Source organism: Equus asinus, chromosome 10 (assembly GCF_041296235.1).
Source record: "Equus asinus isolate D_3611 breed Donkey chromosome 10, EquAss-T2T_v2, whole genome shotgun sequence".
Taxonomy (NCBI): Eukaryota; Metazoa; Chordata; class Mammalia; order Perissodactyla; family Equidae; genus Equus; species Equus asinus.
In genome coordinates this window covers 65,105,104-65,119,433 of record NC_091799.1, presented here as the reverse complement: position 1 = coordinate 65,119,433, position 14,330 = coordinate 65,105,104, and the positions used below count along the sequence as shown (strand labels likewise).

At 37.1% G+C, this 14,330-nt stretch overlaps 1 protein-coding gene across 2 annotated transcripts in view; it reads left to right on the top strand.

The window, feature by feature from the left end:
* Positions 1–14,330, top strand: part of RAB3C (RAB3C, member RAS oncogene family) — a 261,295-nt gene that overhangs the window by 213,609 nt on the left and 33,356 nt on the right. The gene's annotated exons all lie outside the window — the stretch shown is intronic.

Sequence of the window (14,330 nt, the reverse complement as noted above, 5' to 3'; positions counted from 1 at the left end):
TCTCAAGAATGAGTATCATAACCCATGCCTACTTTACCAAGTCCTTAAAGATAAGATCAACTGAGATAAGAGAGATGAGAGAGCTCTAGAAATGGCAAACCCATTTCAAACACAAAACATTGCAGAGATTTAGTGCGAAGAAGGGAATCATGATTGATCTAATAATTTAAGGCATTCTTACTGAGCACCTGTTACATGCCCTACACAGTGCCTGAAATCACAGGGGATGCAAAAAAGTGTGAGGCACAGTCCCTGGACTCAGTTTGCTCTCAGTCAAGTGTGAGAGTAGAGATAGACACAAGAAAGCAGAAATAACAAGAGAACAAAAACCAGATAATTAAAAGATGATGAGCTAGGAGGCAGATGCCAAGAGGAAAGCAACTGGGGGAGGGAGGCAGACACAGAAAGTTGCCAGAAGGACATGTGGGAGTAGAGTTGGACAGGAAGCAGATAAAGAACAATGCAGAGAAGACACCTGGAGAGAGAAAATGTGTGGAAATAAGCAGAACAGCTAGGAAGAGGTGAGTGATGAGAGGAGATAGAGATCATATGCAAGATAAGATTTGAGTAGTCCCTAAAGGAGAGTAGAATATGAAAACCACAAAGAGGAGAGGAAGAATTATGAACAAAAGGCACAGTGGAGCAAGGACATCAAGAGGGCAGTGAGTAGGAATGTTGGAACCTAGCATGATCTTATGGAAGTGGAGAGTGGATTTGGGGAACAATACCAGCGCTAGAGAAAAGGAGCTGGAATTCTATTCTTTTCTTTCTTATTTTTTTTCTATAGACAGTAAAGAACACTGCGGTATTCTTAGCAGGAGAGAGTCTGGCTTTCCAACATTTTTGGCCAGGACCTGCAGTAAGAAACGCCTTCAATCTAGCAATCCAGTGCATACATACGTAAAGAGAATGAGAAAATGAAATAAAAGTTTCACAAAACACATTTACCCGTACTAGATGAGATTCATTCTGATATTTTTCTATCCTATTCTCTTTCTTCTTCTTTTTTCTTTTAATAATTGTTTCAACCCACTAAATTGATGTTAGGACCCAACAATGGGCCTCAAGCTACAACTTGGAAAGCATTGCTGTGAAAGGTGTGCTTTGAGATTAATCTGCTGGGATTGTGCAGCACAGACTGAAAAAGCAAAGACCCTTCCAATGGGTCACTCTATCACTTGGTAATCCCATGAATGAACTATGCACAGTCCAGTCTGAGAACCTGAACATCTTCTTATGAGATTAACAAGCTCGTTAGACTAAAGGCTGTCACCTGATGACCACAAGAACCCTTCCACCAAACATTCTTAGAGCCACCTATGAGAAAGCCACACAGTTGACGTCTGGTCTCTCTGTGGCTGCTCTTGAGCCTTTATCATCTCATGCATAGGGCCTCTCTCCATTCTATCAATTTAATGATGTTCTTCAAAAGAAGTCTGAAAAACTTGGCAGTCTTTCCTTGTCCTTTTAGCACCTCAAGAAGGGGAATGGAGACTAGTAGATCTCCAAGACAAGAGAGAAAGGAAGCCTAGGAGAGGGTTGGCAGGGTGTCTTCTTGAGATTGTCTCTTCCCTCCCTGTATTTTCTTGACTGGGGAGGCATATGCCACATGCGGTAAGAAATTGCTACATATGTGTAAGTTGTCTCTGTATATAAACGTGAAAATTGTTTGATTCAAAGAAAAATAGATCAGAGCCAAGAATTGTTTAACGTCATTAGTACGAAAGAGCCACGGAACTGGCTAAATTTTTTACCACTCTAATAAAGTACTTGGGTGTTGAGAAGATCAGGTTATGGAAGGAGACATTAGCATGATGGGAATGCATCAAGAGGTGGCTTTCCTTAGACCTCCACCGACTGGCACAAACACAAGCCCTTTTCAAGCAGTACGTGGATGGAGGAAAGTTCCTGAAATTGTGAAGCAGAAATGTTTTATGTTACTGTGCAAGTTCTTCCAAGGTTTTCTAATGGATTTTTTTGCTCTCTATTCAATAAAACCCAGCAGTTGTCATAACAACAAACACTTGTGCATTCTTAGGCTGTCATTTACCTCCTCTAATGTGGTTTGTTCTTCTCATGACTACAAACACTTCTACTAATGATCATGAGAGATCATTTTTATGGGGGAAAAGAAACACCCTTACAATCTAAATTTAAAGGTTTTAAAGGTCTTTGCTTTATTTTTAAAACTTACTGATAAAACTCCATTGTCCAGAATACCATCCTATACACACAGAGGCTGGGCACCGTTTTTCAAATATCCTTACCACATCTTGGCAGATGGCTCAAAATAATTGCTTTATCCATCTAGTCACAATTAATTCTCCATTGTGGATGGTTATGTCCATATAACATTTGCTCATCCTAATGAAGGTATGTGATGGAACTGAGCTTAGTTGAGCTCTGTAAAATTCTCGTATGGAAGCTGCCCTTGCCAATCCAATTTAGTTCCCCAAACATTTAGCAGGAATTTACAATATATCCAATGCTGGGAATGCAGTGACAACCCTACCTTCCAAGAACAAACATTATAGTGCCTCCAATAGACTGTATGGACAATGAGCATTTTTCTGGCCTTCCCTTTCCTGATTGTTCTGTTTCATTTGGTGCTGTGGGAATGCCCTCCTTGTCGAATTTTGCCACCTTGGCTTCTGTGCCCTGGTGCTCTCCGTTCTTTTCCTCCCTCTCTAGCTGTGCCTTCTGTTCCTTGGGAGACTCCTCCTCGTTCTGCCTCTTGCAGTTTGGCTTTCCACTCTTGGCCTACCACTCTTCCCTCTGGACACCCTCCCTTAGATATTCCCATCCACTTCCAGTGTTTGTACTCCACCTACAGACTAATGACAGCCAATTAGACAGCCAAATCATGTCCCAGCCCTGACCTCTCACTTGAACCTCAGGCTCATGTACCCACCTGCCAGCTGTGCATATTCAGTACTTCCGACTTAGGGTGGACCTCTAATCCTCTGCAGCTGAATCAGCTGGGGTTCTTTTTCAAGTACATATTTGTCAACCCCAACAGGGGCCTGCTTCATCAGTTTCTGAAATTGAAGCCCAGGAACCTACATTTTTAACAAACACCCTTCTGACTTTTATACAACATTATGTTTTTAGAACATTGGCTTGGATGGTGGCGAGTGTTTGGAGAGGGTGAGGAATCGCCCCCAGAGCTGAACGTTATCCTATAGCTGGTATTATTCTTCCTGTGCCTGTTTTTAACATTTACTGTAGATACATGTACCTATAACAATATATAGGAATGTTTTAGATTTTTATTTTATCCAAATACCAAATTTATAATGTGACAATAATCTATATATAAGTACAATCTCATAACTTAAGTTTTAAGTGTAAAAATATTAAGTGAGAAGAAATTGGGAGAAATAATTAAAGATATGTTTTCCTAAAATAGAAGTACCTTAACTGGTAATAAGAACAAAGAAATTTATGGAGGGGAAGGGGTTTCTATTGCATTGAAATTGCAGGTAAAAAATACTTCAACCATTTTGATATGGGCAGAAAGTGCTGAGACTCTGAAGTTTCTCAGAACTGTCGTCAGAGAAACAAAGGCTGCAGGTAAACTAAAATTGCTTCTGGAGAGATGTAATTATTTTTTATAAATAATTTGTAAGGATCCAGTTTTGAAGTGTTTTAATGTGCATTAATATTTCTTCCTAAAGCAAATAACAGATGCATATTCCCTACGACTCTCCATTCAAACGATTGTCGTGATATCATGTGCATGTATTACTAAATTCTAGACCCTTCCTCTGCATCCTTCCCCCTTGTCCAGCACAGACACTGCATGAGGATTTCTGACAACTCTAAAATATTTGAACACTTTACCATCTTTCCAAGCTGTGAAATTTGCCTCCTATTCTTTTTCTCATTTAATGACTTTTTTGTTTTGATTATTTATCTGACAAATATTTATTAAACACCCATAATGACATCAGGGAGTTGTAAAATATGTATCTTTTCTCTTGTGCACCTTAACATGTGCTCTGTGTATCAGAAATACAATCAAATATCATGAATACATAAGTTAAACAGGGCTGGAAAACATCAAAACTAGTATAACTTGAAGGGTGAGAGAGGGGAAATGGAGTTCTAGAAGTAGGTACCTGCTTCTGTTTTAGGAACATGAAGACTGACAAAAAGATACGTTCTATGTCTATAAACTCTGAAATGTATTGATTTGATAAAGACTGGCTTAATTAAATAATTCCTTCAAGGGAATAATCTCTTGAAGTAGATTGTCTTTGGAGGTGGAAGGTGTTACAGACAAGATATATAATTACTTGCCAAATTGTCTAGATAAATCAAAGAAGGCAGAGCCAACATGGCTGATAGAGAGTTTGGGCTCTCTGTGGGACACTTCTCTCAAGGATAAGAATTTGGGCACGTTGACTGTGCTGCCTCACATGCCTTGCTACCACTCATGGAGACAAGTTGACTGGGACGAATGGAACATCATTATACCCCAGCCAGGAAGGTCCACCTCCTTAGAGTTTAGTGACCATGCTTCTGATTCCTGCTGAGCCTGAATGGACCCCAGGAGTGCCTAATTTGGGAACTCTGATTCTGGGATTCTCTAATCTACTCCTATGAATCCTTTAGTGTAAGTCGCCCTTGTCTTTAAATGCCAAGCCAGGTAAGAGAGAGCAAGGCAGTAACTGCAATATGAAATTATATTGTCATGGGAACCCTGAACTTTTGGTCCATGTGGTCCGACCATAAGCAGCCCGATTCTCTTTATACATTTTCCATTGAAGCAATAGCAGCATCACCTTCCCTGACCCCTAAGCTCCACTTGAGTCATTGTATCCTTGGCACAACCCTGAAGTACAGAGTAGGTTTTAACTGGACGTAGTTTTCTATTTTACATCCAGGAGGAAATTCACCTCCTTGGGTAAGTATATTCCCAGGTATTTTTTTGTGTGTGGTTATAAATGGGATTGTATTCTTGATTTCTCTTTCTGTTAGTTCATTTTTAGTGTACAGAAACACAAATGATTTTTGTATGTTGATTTTGTACCCTGCAATTTTACTGTATTTTTTCAATTATTTCTAATAGTTTTTTGGTGAATTCTTTAGGGTTTTCTATATATAAAATAATGTTATCTGCACATAGTGACTATTTTACTTCTTACTTCCCAATTTGAATACTTCTTAATTCTTTTTCTTGCCTAATTGCCCTTACTAGGACTTCTAATACTGTGTTGAATAAGAGTGGCGAGAGTTGGCATCCTTGTCTTGTTCCTGTTCTTAGGAAGATAGCTTTCACTTTTTCCCCATTAAGTATGATATTAGCTGTGGGTTTGTTATTTATGGCCTTTATTATGTTGAATTACTTTCCTTCTATACCATTTTATTGGGAGTTTTTATCATAAACAGATGCAGTATCTTGTCAAATGCTCCCTTCGCAACTATTGAAATGATCATGTGATTCTTATTCTTCATTTTATTAGTGTAATGTATCACGCGGATTTGTTTGCTGATATTGAACCATGTTTGCATCTCTGGAATAAATCCAACTTGATTATGGTGTATGATCCTTTTACTGTATTGCTGTATTCAATTTGCTAATACTTTGTTGAAGATTTTTGCATCTATGTTCATCAGCGATGTCAGCCTATAATTTTGTCTTTGTGTGTGTCATCCATGTCTGGTTTTGGTATCAGGGTAATGTTGGCCTCATAAAATGAGTTAGGAAGTGTCCCCTCTTCTTCAATTTTTTGGAAGAGTTTGAGAAGGATTGGTATTAAATCTTCTTTGAATTTTTGGTAGAATTCACTAGAGAAGCCATCTGGTCCTGGACTTTTGTTTTTGAGAGGTTTTAGATTATTGTTTCGATCTCCTTATTAGTGATCAGTCTATTCAGATTCTCTAGTTCTTCTTGGTTTGGTTTTGGAATGTTGTATGATTCTATGAATTTATCCATTTCTTTAGGATACCCAATTTGTTGGCATATAGCTTTTCATAGTATTCTCTTATAATCCTTTCAATTTTTGTGGTATCCATTGTAATTTCTCCTTTTCCTTTTCAGATTTTATTTATGTGAGCCTTCACTCTTTTTTTTATTAGTCAGTCTAGGTAAAGGTTTGTCAATGTTGTTTATCTTTTCAAAGACCCATCTCTTTAGTTTCACTGATCCCTTCTGTTGTCTTTTTAGTCTCTTTTTCATTTAGTTCCACTCTGATTTTAATTATTTCCTTCCTTCTACTGATTTTGGGCTTTGTTTGTTCTTCTTTTTCTAGTTCCTGTAATTGTAATGTTAGATTGTTTATTTGAGATTTTTCTTGTTTCTTGAGGTAGGCCTGCATTGCTATAAACTCCCCTGTAATACCACTTTTGCTGCATCTCATAGATTTTGGTATATCATATGTTTATTTTTATTTGTCTCTATATATTTTTTGATATCTCCTTTGGTTTCTTCATTGATCCAATAGTTGTTCTGTAGCACATTGTTTAGTCTCCAGAAATTGGTGGCTTTTCCAGTTTTCTTCTTGTAGTTGATTTTTAGTTTCATATCATTGTGTCTGAAAGATGCTTGATTATGATTTCAATCTTCTTAAATTTATTGAGACTTCTTTCTTTCTCAACTTATAGTCTGTCTTTGAGAATGTTCCACATTCACTTGAGACGAATGTATATTCTGCTGCTTTGGGAAACAATATTCTATATATATTTATCAAGTTCATCTGGTCTAATGGTTTCTTTAAGGCTGATGTTTCCTTGTTTACTTTCAGTCTGGATGATCTATCCATTGATGTAAGTGGGGTATTAAAGTTCCTAGTATTATTGTGTTGCTGTCAATTTCTCCCTTTAGGTCTGTTAATAATTGTTTTATATACTTTGATGCTCCTATGTTAGGTGCGTATACCTTAATAAATGTTATGTCTTCTTAGTGAATTGTCCCTTTTTTAATTATATAATGTCCATCTTTGTCCCTTGTTATCTTTTTTGGCTCGAGGTCTATTTTATCAAAGTATGACTACATCTACTTTTCTGAGTTGCCATTTGCTTGGAGTATCATCTTCCTTCCCTTCACTTTGAGTCTTTGTTTGTCTTTAGAGCTGAGATGTGTCTCCTGGAGGCAGCATATTGTTGGGTCTTATTTTTTAATTTACCCAGCCACTCTATATCTTTTGATTGGTGAATTCGACCCATTTACATTTAGAGTGGTTATTGATAACATGAGGACTTAACACTGCCATTTTATCTTTTGTTTTCTGTTACTTTATATTTCCATTGTTTCTTTTTCCCTGTGTTTCTGTCTGCCATTTCAGTTTGGTGGTTTTCTGTGATATATTTCACAGTTTTCTCTTTTTTGTAATGTTTTGTGACTCTGCTTTGAATTTTTATTTTGTAGTGAATTGTGGTTTGTATAAAAGGTCTTATAGATAAGATAGTCATTTTTCTGCTGATAGCCTCTTATCTTTATTTACCTTTGCAGTTTCCATGCTTTTCCTCTTCCCCTTCTGTGTTTCTGTTGCCACAAATTATCACTTTTTCTAGTGTAAGTTCATTACTAAATTGAAGTAGTTATAGTTACTTTTGATGCTTCCTTTCCCTTTAACTTTTATGTTATAATTAAGTGTATTACTATCCTAATCTGCTTCAGATTTGCAATTGTCTAATTCTGTCTATCTATTTATCACCTTGCTCAAAGCTTTGTATACCTTTGCCTTTTTGTCTCAGGTGGGAGAGCTCCTTTCAACACTTCTTGTAAGGTAGGTCTAGTGGCAATGAACTTCTTCAGCTTTTGTTTGTCTGGGAAAACCTTTATTTCTTCTTTAGATCTAAAAGATAACTTTGCTGGGTAGAATATTCTTGGCTGACAGTTTTTATCTTTCAATATTTTGAATATCTCTTTTTACTCTCTCCTGCCCTGGGAGGTTTTTATGAGAAATCTACTGAAAGCCTAATCTGAATACCTTTGTAGGTCATTTTTTTCCTTCTGGCTTCTTTTAAAATTTTTTCTTTCTCATTGATTTTTGACAGTTTTGTTATGTGTCTTGGAGAAGGTCTTTTTCCATTGAGATAATTGGGTGTTCTATTAGCTTCATGGATTTGTATATATAGTTCCTTCCCCAGGTTTGGGAAGTTCTCAGCTATTATTTCTTTAAATAAGATCTCTCCTTTCTCTCTTCTCCTTCTGGGATACCCATTACCCTTATGTTGCCCTTTCTAATGGAGTCAGATAATTTTCATAGAATTTTCTATGTATTTTTTAAGTTTAGTTCTCTCTCCTTGTCTACCCACATCATTTCTAAGTTTCTATCTTTGAGCCCACTAATTCTCTTTTCCATATGATCTGCTCCATTTCCAATGCTATCTAGTGCATTCTTCATCTCATTTATTGAGTTCTCAGCTCCAGAATGTCTCTTTAGTTCTTTTTGAGAGTTTCAATCTCTAGGGTAAAGTATTCTTTCTGTTCATTTTTTTTAAATTTTTTAACTTTTTATTTTGTGTTTTTTTGGTAAAGAAGATTGGACCTAAGCTAACATCTGTTGCCAATCTTCCTCTATTTAGTATGTGGGACACCACCACAGCATAGCTTGATGAGCAACATGTAGGTCTGTGCCCAGGATCTGAAGCCATGAACACCAGGCTGCCAAAGCAGAACATGCAAACTTAACCACTATGCCACCAGGCTGGCCCCTGTTCATTAATTTTATTCCTGAGCTCATTGAACTGCCTGTCTGAGTTTTCTTGTAGCTCACTGCTACATTTCTTCATACAGCTATTTTGAGTTCTTTTTTAGTTGGATCACAATCTTCCATGACCTTATGTTTGGTTTCTAGAGAATTGTTTTCTTTTCATAATGCCATGCTACTGTGGAATTTTGTGGGGCTTGCTGAGATATTCCTTTGCTGGCACATTTGTTGTAGCAAACATGCATTTTATTTAGATATTACTTCATTTGTTTTGATTCAAACATTTCAACTGCTTGGAGATTAGAAGCCTTTCTTTTGTTTTTCAAAAGGTGGCGTTATAGTGCCACTGTTTGGTTTCTCTTACTTGAGCCACCTCTGGCTATATTTGAGGCTCTGCACATTCCATCCTCCACCACCTGGATTTAAGGTATCACTGGTACTCTCATCATTGTTGTCTGAACTTCTAAGGGGTCACTGATGCCTTGCTGTTACTGATGTCACTGCAGTCACTGGCTTTGCCATGAGGGGCATAGGATGGCTGATGCCTCAGCTACATCTAGGATCCCCTGGGTTGGAAGTTCTACTAGTGTGGTGAGGAGAGGGGAAGGGTGGGGAGAAAACTGGGTACATGGGGTACCATCTCAGTTGTTACCTATTAGCTTGTGGCCACAGGCGCCACTGTGGTTAGGATGTAGGAGTCCTGTGAATGCCTCTACTGCTGCTATCAGGCTCTGAGCCATAGATGGAGGGCCCGGGATCATGCAGCTCCTCCTCGGCTGTTATTCTGCTCCCCATGGCCATGGGTACTGCCACAGCTGGCTGGCTGGAGTTGCACGTGCACCTCTGCTGCTGCCCACCAAGTTCTCTGGGGCTGGGAGCAGCTGGCTCAGCCACTGCAGCCAAGGATCCAGGATTCTGGGTTCTGCCTCTGCTGTTCCCTCATTTAGCTTCCTCTATGTGCTCCAAGTCACCCACTTTTGTATGTACCAATGTGTGGATGTTTCTGGTGTCCTGGTGTGTTGTGCAATGTAGCCCTTGTTGGTTGATGGATGTTTTACTCACTATAGATTGAAGGGGAGAGACAAAAGGATCCTCTTACACAGCCATGATGATGACATCTTTATTGAGATTTATACTTTCATATATTTTCTTGTTACTAATTAGTACCCTTTCTTTTCAGCTTAATGAAGTCCCTTTAACATTTCTTGTAAGGATGGTTTGGTGGTGATGACTTCCTTTAGCTTTTGTTTGTCTGGAAAATGCTTTATTTCCCCCTCAATTCTAAATGGCAGCTTTGCTGGTGGAGTATTCTTGATTGAAAGATTTTTTTCTTTCAGCACTTTAAATATGTTGTGCTAATTCCTTCTGGCCTGCAAATGTTCTGTTGAAAAATTTGCTGATAGTCTGATGGGAGTTTCCTTGTACCTAATAAGTTGTTTCTCCCCTTCTGCTTTTAAGAGTCTCTCCTTGTCTTTAACTTTTGACATTTTAATTATAATGTGTCTTGGTGTGGATTTCTTTGGGTTCAACTTATTTAGATACTCTGGGCTTCCTGGATCTAGATGTCTGTTTCTTTCCCCAAGTTATGGAAGTTCTGCCATTATTCCTTGAAATAAGTTTTCTGATTTCTTTCTCATTCTGTTCTCTTTCTGGGATACCTATAATGCAAATGTTAGTCTGCTTGATACTGTCCAATATGTTCCTTAAGCTATCTTCACTTTTTTCCTTATTTTCTCTTTTTTCTTTTTGCTGCTCTGTTTGGATGAGTTCCATTGCTCTGTCTTTGAGTTCACTGATCCTTTCTTCTGCTTCATCTCATTTTATTTTAAACCCCTCTAGAGTGGTTTTTCAGTTCACTTATTGTATTTTTCAGCCCTATAACTTCTATTTGGTACTTTCTTATATTTTCTATCTCTTTGTTGAAGTTCTCACTATGTTCATCCATTCTTCTCCCGAGTTTGGCGAGCATCTTTATGACCAATACTTTGATCTCTTCATCAGGCAAATTACTTATCTCCACTTTATTAAGAGGTGTTTTTTGGATGTTTTATCTTGTTTTTTCATTTGGAACCTATTCCTCCAATTTTTTCTTTTTGCTTGACTCTGTGTGTTGGTTTCTATGCATTAGATTAAACAACCACCTCTCCCAGTCTTGAATGAGTTGCCTCATTCAGGAGATGAACCTTATCTTTCAACCCTGCCTTAGCTCTTGTTTGTCTTTCAAAGCTTTGTGATTGTCCAAGCAGTCTATTTTATCTTTAGTGGCTCCCAGTAGTTGAAGATGTGGCAAGACCTGTCAGTGTCCAAAGGGAAGGATCTCATTGAGCACCTAGGTGCAGGCTGATTAGAAGCCAGACCCTCAGGCAGAAGCTTTTAAGCTAAGCAAATATATGTAGCCTAGTGGGACCTCAAGCATAAGCCCTGCTGTCCACCAGAGCTGGATGATCTAGAGATGTCCCCTGGGTCGCAGTCGCAAAAATTGGGCCTCCAGATAAGTGTGTAAGCTCTTCTCTGGGAGATACTGGTAACATTGAGGAGATGATGTTTGAATTGAGTCTTGAAGTATGAATAGGATTTGGTAGGTGGACAAACAGGTGATTGCCCTTCTAAGTAGAGGAAACAGATCTGGAGAGATCTAAGGCTTGGAAAACTGGCATATCACGGAGAACCTAGTTTGCAGGGCTGAAAAACTGGGCTTTGTCTTACAAATGCTGAGGAAGCAGTGCTGGGTTTTTAACAATGGAGTGATAAGATCACATTTTATTTCAGACCAATTACCCTGGCAGTGTTCCCAAAATTAGGGTGTTTAAGAAGATCAGCTAGGATGCAGAAAGAAAATATTAACACATATTTACTTGTACATATTTATTATCTCAACTTTCAATTTTTTTCAGTTATTGGGTATATTTTATGATGTACTAGTCCAATAGTATAATTTATAAATAAATATTTGTATATTAAAGCAGTGCCACATCTTTTATTTTGCTTTTTTATTGAAATATATTTGACATTTTATATTGTGTAAATTTAAGATGTGCAACATATTAACGTGATACATTTGTATATTGTAATATAATTGCCATTGTAGTAATAATTAGTACCTCTATTGCATTACATAATTATCATTTCTTTTTAGTAGTTGGAATAATTAAGTTCTAGTCTGTAATCAAATTTGATGACTAAAATATAATATTGTTGTCTGTGTTCATTGTGCTGTGCATTAGATCCCTAGGGCTTATTTACTACCCATTTCAAGTTTGTACCCTTAAACAATGTCTGTTCTGTTCCCCCAAACACCCCTCCCCTGGTAATCATCATTTTATCATTTGTTTTTACATGTTTGGCTCTTTAAAATTCCACATATAAATGATACCATACAGTTCTTGTCTTTGAGTTACCTCACACAGCATAATATGCTCAAGCTCCATCCATGTTGTCCCTAATGGCAGAATATCCTGCTTTCTCATGGCTGAATAATAATCCATTATATATATATATGACACACATATATATATGACACAATTTATTTATCCATTCACCCATTGATGTGCACTTATGTTGTTTCCACACTTTGGTTATTGTGAATAATGCTGCAATAAACATGGGAGTGCATATATTTCTTTGAAATCCTATTTTTATTTCCTTTGGGTATATACCCAGAAGAGGAATTGCTGGATGATTTAACAGATCTATTTTTAGCTTTTTGAGGAACCTCCATATTGTTTTTCACAATGGTAGAATCAAATTACCTTCCCAGCAGCAGTGTATAAGGGTTTCCTTTTCTCCACATCTTTGCCAGCACTTATCACATTTCTTCTTGATGATAGCCATTCTAACAGGTGTGAGGTGATACCTCACTGTGGTTTTGTTTTGCATTTCCCTGGTGATTGGTGATGTTGAGCATCTTTTCATGTACCTGTTGGCCATTTGGATGTCTTCTTTAGAAAATGTCAGTTTAGCTCTTCTGCCCATTTTTTAAATCTGATTTTCTTTATTTTGAGTTGTATGAATTCTTTATATATTTTAGATATTAACCCCTTATCTGATATATGGTTTGCACAAGTTTTCTCCCCTTCTGCATATTGCCTTTTCATTTTGTTAATTGTTTCTTTAGCTGTGTGAAAGCTTCTATGTTTGATGTAGTCTCATTTGTTGATTTTGCTTTTGTGCTTTGGGTGTCATATCCAAAAAGATTATTGCCAAGACAAAGCTTGAGGAGCTTCTTCCCTACATTTTCTTCTAAGAGTTTTGTAGTATCAGGTCTTATGTTTAAGTCTTTGATGCATTTTGAGTTAATTTTTGTGAGCGGTGTAAGATAGGAGTCCAATTTCATTGCTTAGCATGTGTTTATCCAGTTTCCCCAACGTCATTTGTTGAAGAGACTACCCTTTCCCCTTTGGGTGCTTGTGCCTCTCTTGTTGAACATTAGTTGACCTTATAAGCAGGGGTTTAATTCTGGATTCTCTATTCTGTCCCATTAGCCTATTGTCTATTTTTGTGCCAGTACCACACTGTTTTTCTTACTGTAGTTTTGTAGTATAGTTTGAAATCAGGAAATGTGATATCCCTGGCTTTGTTCTTTTTCTCAGGATTCCTTTGGCTATTCAGGTCGTTTGTGAGTCCATACAAATTTCAGGATTGTTTTTTTTTATTTCTGTGAGGAATGCCATTGGTATTTTGATGGGGATTGCATTGAATCTATATATGGCTTTGGGTAGTATGGATATTTTAACAATATTCATTCTTACAATCTACAAACATGAGGTGTCTTTCCATTTGTTGGTGTCTTTTTTTATTTCTTTCAGCAAACTCTTGTAGTTTTTGTGAAATAGCTCTGTTACTTTCTTGGTTAAATTTATTCCTAAGTATTTTACTGTTTTGATGATATTGTGAATGGAATCACTTTATTTATTTCTTTTTCATGTTTTGAAATAATGTTTCATCCTTAGAAATGCAACTCTCTCTATGTTGATTTTGTATATTCCAACTTTACTGATGTTATTTTCAACAGCTTTTTGGTTGAGTCTTTGGGATTTTCTATATACAGAATTGTATCATCTACAAATATGACAATTTTACTTCTTCTTCTTGGTTTGGATGCCTTTTATTTCTTTGTCTTGCCTTATTGCTCTAGCTAGGACTTCCAGTACAATATTGAATAAGAGTGGTGAGAGTGGGCATCCTTGTCTTGTTTCTGATCTTAGAGGGAAAGCCTTCTATTTTCCTTGATTGAGTATATTATTAGCTGTGGGTTTGTTGTATATAGCCTTTTTATGCTGAGGTATGTTACTTCTACATCCAATTGGCCAAGGGCTTTTATCATGAAAGGATGTTGTATTTTGCCAAATGCTTTTTCTGCATCTGTTGAGATGACTATGTGATTTTTATCTTTCATTTTATTACTGTGATGTATTGCATTTATTGATTTGTGTATGTTGAGCCTTGAACATACAAGGCTTGCTAATTCTTGAATTTGGTTTTTAAATTCAGTTTGCTAATATTTTGTTGAGAATTTTTGTATCTATAATCATCAGGGATATTGCTTACTGATTTAATCATCTCTTTACTCATTGTTGATCTGTTGAGATTTTCTGTTTCTTCCTGATGCAGTCTTGGTAGGTTGTGTGTTTCTAGAACTTTATCCATTTCTTCTAGGTTATCTAATTTGTT